At 37.2% G+C, this 5,533-nt stretch overlaps 1 non-coding gene across 1 annotated transcript; it reads right to left on the bottom strand.

The window, feature by feature from the left end:
• Positions 1–4,976: 4,976 nt before the first annotated feature.
• Positions 4,977–5,080, bottom strand: LOC113625264 (small nucleolar RNA U13). Its single transcript, XR_003434601.1, has one exon. It is a non-coding gene; the product is annotated as a small nucleolar RNA U13 (small nucleolar RNA).
• Between the last annotated feature and the right edge of the window lie 453 nt (positions 5,081–5,533).

Raw genomic sequence — 5,533 nt, 5'->3', positions numbered from 1 at the left:
CCGGTGGAGTTTATTTCTGCATGAAACAAAACACGCCCACCCCTTTTTTTTTTCCTCCTGCCTGAGTCTAAGACTTGGCTGTGCTCAGCAGAAGGGAGGTGGGAAAGGCACACTTGAAACTGTAGCGAGCACTTGAGCAGACCGAATCCAATTCTGGATACAAATGTCAAGGAAAGGCTGCCTTAGCTCCTGCTCTTTGTTTACTGAGGCGCGATGTGATGCTCCATTGAAAGGCCTGCTGATTTCACCTGCGCAGGTTTGATAATGATACAGTGCAGGGAGCGGGAGGAAGGATGACCTCCCTGAGGATGCTTGGAAAGGCACAGCCAGGCTGCTCCGTGCTCACTGGGACAGCGGGCAAGAACCCGGGAGCTTCTCAGGTCCCAGCCTGGCCACAAGTAAGCTACGTGGACTCTTCCCGCAGCTTTGGTTTGATCTTCCTGGTCCATAAAATAAAGGGACTGGACTAGATGACCCCTAATATCTTTTCTTTCTCATGTTTTATGATTCTGGCATCTGGAGCATTTACAGATGCTGGCAAGGAATGCCAGCAAAGAGTGTAGGATAAAATTCGGCCTAACCATGTGGGAGGGTAATTCAGCATTAGCTTTCAGATTTTTTGATGTATACCCTTTGGCCCAGAAGAATCAATTCTTAGGATTTATCCTCTGGAAATACTAGCATAAAGATGAAAACATGGATGTTTATAACTGCAAAACATCAGAAACAACTTATGTGCCCATTAGTAGGGCACATTAAATAAATTAAATAAATCTACATTAAATTAATTTTAATGTAGATTTACATTTAATTTAATTACATTTAAATTAATTTTAATGTAGATTTAAATAAATTAAATAAATCTACACATTAAATAAATCTACTACACAACTGTTATAAAAAAATGCAGATCCATACGTCCTGAAAAGGAAAAATATCCAAAATATACTTTTAACTGAAAAAAATTAGATTGAGTAAAATATGTAGCATGATTTTTCTGAAATGAAACCCAGATATGTGTAATATACATATATTGTTTAATTATACATTTGTATATATATGTGCATAGAGAAAAGGTCAAGAAGGTTCCACGCCAAACTGACATTAGCGGTTCCCTCTGGAGCTGCACGGTCCAATGTGGTAGTCACGAGCCACATGTGGCTACTGGATACTTGAAATGTGGTGCAACTGAGGAATCAGATTTTTTACATTTATTTTATTTTAATTACTTCATAGTTAACTTAAAAACCGGTACTTCATTCAGTTATTGGAAAAATTTTAAGTATGTTTGCAGCAACTTGGAGATGAGTCTACTTTTTCAACTTTATGTTTTAGGAACCTCAATAGAGATCAAGGTTTTTCAATGAAAATTTAGCATCCAAATTGAGAGATGTTGTAAGTGTAGAACAGATACCAGATTTAGAAGACTTGGTACAAAAAATAATGGAAACTATCTCAATAATAATTTTGTAACTCATGAATAATTTGATAATGTTGATTACATGTTGAAGTAACAGCATTTGGGGTACATTAGGTTAAATAAAACGTATAATTAAAATTAATTTCACCTGTTCCTTTTTACTTTTTTAATGTGGCTACTAAAAAATTTTTAATTGTATATGTGGCTCACATTTAATTTCTATTGGACAGTGCTGCTTTGGGGAGTGGGATAGAGGAGAGAACTAGGCTTTAACTTTTTACTTGATATACTTTTGTATCGTTTGATTTTGTTACAGTAAGCCTCGGTAACTTCCATAATTTATAAAGAATAATAAAGAGTTCAAAAAAATTAAAAGTTAACTTGTAGGATACAGTTTGGTATATAAAGAAAGTTATTGAGAAAATACTTCTAATTTGTTTCTTAGTTGGAGTGTTAGGGTCTGAAATAAATATTTTGCCATCAGCTTATTAGAAAATGGAACTCTCACTGTGGTGTCTCTGTGATTTACCAGCATCTTCTAATTGCCTCACTCTTTTCTGGATGACTGCTATCCTCAGCAAGGATACCTTTGCCTGACAACCATCCCAGCTGTGACGGAAAAGGATTGTTTCTCTGAGAGTAGGAGTTAAGCCCAGGAGGGTTAGAAAAAAAAGAGAAATAACCCTTAAAATAATCTCCCTTCTGCTCTCCTGCTCCCTCCTCCCGTATCAAGATTTCCCAAGGCTTTGGGGATCTCGAGTTCTAGGCTGAACTTCCTACCTCACTAAATGACAAGGCCAGGATGTTAATGTTCCCCACACAGACACGTCTGCATTATACATAAAGATGTCTGTGTTACACATAAACACGTTATGGCTGTAACAATATCACTTTCAAAGGAGCGCTAATCCGCTGAAGTCATCGAGTTAGAAAACATTTGCTTCTCCATGTCTTGTGTCTGAACTGTGTGTGAGAGAGAAAGTAGGAAGGAGGGAGGGAGGAAAGGATGGAGTAAAGAGAAAGAGAATGCACTTTGTAAAACCCTATTTTGTAAAGATAGTTTTTAAAACTATCCCACCATTTATTATGGTGTCACTCGCTTACACTGTTTAGTCTCTGTTTAAAAAGTTGATTATAATCTTTTCTGTACAAACTTACACAGATAACCCCAATCAACATTTTGGGTATGAAGTTGTTGGGCTTGAATGGATGTCACAAGGTGACTTGGGTGGAGAAAAAAATCAGCTGTGGTTCTCATAAAGCTCAGGAAATTGATAACTCAATGCTTCCCTAAAACCCTCTACTACCCATTATCATAGCTTGTGTCTCCCTAGATCATATTTGCCTAAATCATATTTGTCTTCCTTGCTAGGCACCTCTAACCCCAGCCCCTAGCACAAGATCTGGCAAATACTAAGCTCTTAATAAAAATCTGTTGATTGACAGAATGAAGAAGTGAATGGACCTACCATTCAAGGGTCAGCCATTATTTAAAACATTTATAAAATTAGAGTTCCAGCTCAAAAATGAACTTGTAAAATTTTCCATCTTATTAACACTGTATTTATTAAATGCCTATTATGAGCTAAAAGCTGACTAAACAAAGCCAGCTTTTAAAAACACACACACACACACACACACACACACACACACACACAGGGTCTGTGCCCTTGTGAAGTTTACAACCTGGGGAGAAGGAGGAGGCAGGGGTTAGGCATAAATACACAAAATAAAAAATTACAAATGATGATAGGTGCTCCCAAGGATACAATCAGGGATGGTGATAGAGGATAAAGGAGGGAGCTATACCAATTTAGCCAAGCCTATTTGTCTCTTCTCTGAGTAAGTGATATTTAAGCTAAAGCTTGGGGGGTGAGAAGGCATCAACTATTAAACAAGCAAATTTGGGAAAGGGAGGCATGGGAGAGAGGAGAGAGCCTTCCATATACCCAGGAGCAGTGTCTGCTACTTAGGTGACTCACTGCCCAGTGTGTTATGAAATTCAAACTTGACTTGATTCACTTGGGTTTTAGAGCCCATGCTAATTCACATGCCTGGCTGGGTGTCAGTGTCCGTAGGAACCCATGTGTTCAAAGTGTAAAGAGGGTGATTTCCCTTATGTGAAGGGCAATGTAATTATGAGGGAATGTTCTGAGAGTGGGCTAGGGGGTGGCCAGCAGCAGGCCGGTGAATCTCGTTCACTTCTCTTCAAAGTTGTCTGATGCCCCCTCACGTTAGCTTCCGTATTTCAGATCAGCTCTGTCGATTCAATTTCTCCTTTAAATATATTTTTTTGTTGTCACTAGTTACATGTGGAGGGGGTTCTGAGGATTCACAAAGGAGAAGATTCTTACTTTTTATCTTATACTCCTTATCCCTTTTGAATATTTTTTAACTATGAGTTTTTATAATTTATAAAACTTAAATAAAATTGTAAACTACATACACAGTTCTGTTTAACATGACACTTTGTGACCATTGCTAGGAATTAGTTTTTTCTTTTTTTTTTTCTGATTACTAAGGCAATAAAAGCTCGATATTTGGAAAATTCAGGAAAAAATAAAAGATAATTTGTCATCGCTGAATGACCCAGAGATTACCACTAACATTCTCTTGGTATACAAAAGTCCCCCTTATTCAAGGTTTCACTTTCCACGGTTTCAGTTACCCATGGTCAACCATAGACCAAAAATATTAATGGAAAATTCCAGAAATATGTAATTCATAAGTTTTAAATTCTGAGTAGCCTAATGAAATTGCGTGTGGAGCTCCAATGCGCCCTGGAGGTGAATCATCTCTTTGTCCATCGAATCCTGCCCCTTAGTCACTAGCTGTCTTGGTCATCAGTTCACCTGTCAGGTATCACAGAGTGCCTATGTTCCAGAACCCTTATTTTACTTAATAATGCCCCCAAAGCTCATTAGAGTAGAGATGCTGGCAATCCGGATATGCCAGAGCATAGCCATAAAGTGCTTCCTTTTAGTCAAAAGGTGAAAGTTCTCGACTTAATTTGTAAAGAAAAAGAATCATGTGCTGAGGTTGCTAAGATCTACAGTAAGAACAAATCTTCTATCCAGGAAATTGTGAAGAAAGAAAAAGAAATCTGTGCTAGTTTTGCTGTTGCACCTCAAACTGAAAAACTTACGGCCACAGTGAGTGATAAGTGCTGAGTTAAGATAGAAAAAGCATTAAATTTGTACAGTGAGATATTTTGAGAGAGAGAGGCCATATTCACATAACTTTTATTACGGTATATTGTTATAATTATTCTATTTTGTTGTTAGTTATTGTCGTTAATATCTTATTGTGCCAAATTAAACTTTACCACAGGTATGTATGTACAGGAAAGAACATAGTATACATAGGGTCCAATACTACCCATGGTTTCAGGCATCCAGTTGGGAGTCTTGGAACATATCCCCATGGATAAAGGGGGACTACTGTATTTCTTTCCCAAGGACTTTTAAAAATAGGATCAAATTCTACTTGTTAATTTATAACCAACTTTTTTTTTCTTTTTTTCCCCTTTTCTTTTTTTTTTTTTTCTCTTTTTTTGTGTCAGACGGGTAACATGCCGCTGTCATAACAAGGTCTGAGGGAGGCACATGTCACACAACCTCATGAACACCCAGTCATCACGCTCAGGAACTACAACAGGATCTATAACTGGTTTTTTAAACTCGATATAAGTAGGCACCTTTCTATGGCAATAAATGTCGAGCTTCTGAATGGATGTATCATAATTTAACCAATTCTCTTTTGATGAGCATTTAGGTTGCAATTTTCACCACATAATTATCTTTTAATCTAAGCTTTTTATGAAATTTTTTGTGTCTGTCACCATCCTGGGGTTTTACCTGATTCCTCAAAATTCAACAAACAGCAGAGATACTTACTTGGTAATTAAGAAATAAGATTTCCTTTGCAAGTATGTAGTCAAGTACTTCACGCAAGGTTCCACTGGGTGCAAACTTGATCTATGAAAATCTAGACTGACCAAATCAACTTCAGGATTGTTTCTTAACTTCACTAAACAATTTAAATAGCAAGTTTCACCTCTTTCACTCAAAATACCCTTTCAAAAAGTATCAGCTTCAATCAACTATACTTCAA

This window comes from Aethalodelphis obliquidens, unplaced genomic scaffold (genome assembly GCF_003676395.1).
Source record: "Aethalodelphis obliquidens isolate GAN/ISIS:26980383/991018 unplaced genomic scaffold, ASM367639v1 scaffold14, whole genome shotgun sequence".
NCBI classification, from domain to species: Eukaryota; Metazoa; Chordata; class Mammalia; order Artiodactyla; family Delphinidae; genus Aethalodelphis; species Aethalodelphis obliquidens.
Note: the sequence above shows the minus strand (reverse complement) of the source record. Positions and strands in the feature narration are given on the sequence as shown.